Raw genomic sequence first — 1884 nt, 5'->3', positions numbered from 1 at the left:
AAAATATTTATAAACATTAATTATTCTTTTTCATTTTTCATTTCATTAATTTAGTGCAATTTGAATTCACAATCCAGTAACGAAAAATTCTTATCAGCTGCATCTTGTGCTAAAAAAACGTTTTCGCATTTTACAAACGTTTTCGATTTTAAGAACATACATATTCAGTTCTACAATTGCGCGCTAAAATTATTTTTAGTCTTTAAACTTATACTAACAGTTTTAAAAAAATTAATTAAAATTTTGTTATAATACTTTTTAATGTTTATACAATATTACAGTACCATTAAATATAATGTTATTTTTAATAATCATGCAATATTATCAGGAATGCAGACATAACCTTTGATTGCACACACCTTTCATTAATATTTCAAGAATATTACTTAATATTACTTAATATTATATATTACTTAATATTATATAATTTTAGTACAATATTCTTAAAATGTTACATTTAATATTTTAAAAGAATATGTCTAAAATATTACTTAATATCAAATAATATTATGCGCTTATAAGGATTGCAGTAACATTGCGTTACTTTAATAAACGTTACAGCATTACTGCAAGCTTCTGTGCTATATGACCTGCTATTCTTTCTAATTAAATCGCGAAATCATGATAATTTCGATAATTTCGATAATTAGAGAGATGCAAAAATTCTTCGAGGACGTGGCTTTTTCTTTCTAATTGATTCATGATGAGAATAAATAATGTCACTTCTATTCTTCTTTACGCGCGATATAAAGTCGAATTTACGAGCGCAAACTCTTACGCCACGCCGCGCGATACGGCTCTCCGAGGTTGATATCAGCCCGTATGAATATTCCGCGAGTGAAAAACGACGAGAGATCTACCTCGCGGATCGTTATACTAGGGAAGGGCGTATAAGAGAAGGCAAATGCGCTCTGTAAGCCGCAAGAAAATAATTAGGCACGTGTTGCGTGCCGCGTCGTTCAGATCCAGGAAGGCGTCATTCCCGTGTATATGCAAATTCTCGGCAATTGTACTCGTCGCGTTGCACCGACGTGGTTGTAAGTGCAATTTTCAAACTGTTCTCTGATTCATCGTGGCGCAAGTAGGCAGATATATATCGATAGATACGCTCCGCTTAGCCTCATCACCTTTGTTCGCCGTTCGTCGACTTGAAAACATGTCTTCAAAAAAGCAAAAGCAGATGAGAACGTTAAAAAAAATATCAAAAAGATAATCGCATACACCGACCGTGAGGAATACGTTAAAAAAATATTAATGCGAGGTCCGTATCGATTCCGGTTATAGAGCCTGATAGAAGTGCTCCCGGTGAGAATGCGGATGTATTGCGTTCAGTTCCGCTGCGACGATCAATAATGTCGACTGTGAATATCTAGCGACACTGCTCACCTGTTTGTAATTGTACCTGCCGCATGAGGAATTCTTTTATTCTGATTTGTTTTTATTATTATATATAAGGAGGAAATAGAAGAAAATCACGGAAGTAGAAGAAACTCAAATAAGACTTAGTAAGAAAGATGTATACGTGATTAGAGGTGACTCACATATGCGATTAAAGTAACATTTTAGCGATTAGAATATTTGACCAGTTAATCCCGAGAACAGCCGGATAAATATGGCTTATTCTTATCATGTGTAGTTGTTGAGAGAGATTTGCATGTGCACGCGAAACGATTCCACGATAGAATAATGAAATCGGCGAAATTGATCTTACGATAAAATTAAAATTAATTTTTATTTGTCAGACATTTCGGTGCATGAAACTTCTTTCGAGGAGGATTCATACATTTTAAAATTATTTAAGCAATTAATATTTAACACTATAGAACCGTCGATATTCCACTAAAACTGTCAAAGGTTAATTAATTTAATAATTTCCTTGCTTTT

General features: G+C 33.3%; 2 protein-coding genes across 2 annotated transcripts in view; one reads left to right on the top strand and one right to left on the bottom strand.

The window, feature by feature from the left end:
* LOC108685801 overlaps positions 1–1884 on the top strand; it is a 23205-nt gene that overhangs the window by 496 nt on the left and 20825 nt on the right. The window lies entirely within an intron of this gene.
* LOC108685844 (carbohydrate sulfotransferase 8-like) overlaps positions 1–1884 on the bottom strand; it is a 6385-nt gene that overhangs the window by 3948 nt on the left and 553 nt on the right. The gene's annotated exons all lie outside the window — the stretch shown is intronic.

The sequence above is a fragment of the Atta colombica genome, unplaced genomic scaffold (genome assembly GCF_001594045.1).
Source record: "Atta colombica isolate Treedump-2 unplaced genomic scaffold, Acol1.0 scaffold160, whole genome shotgun sequence".
NCBI classification, from domain to species: Eukaryota; Metazoa; Arthropoda; class Insecta; order Hymenoptera; family Formicidae; genus Atta; species Atta colombica.
This window is presented reverse-complemented; position numbering and strand designations above follow the sequence as displayed.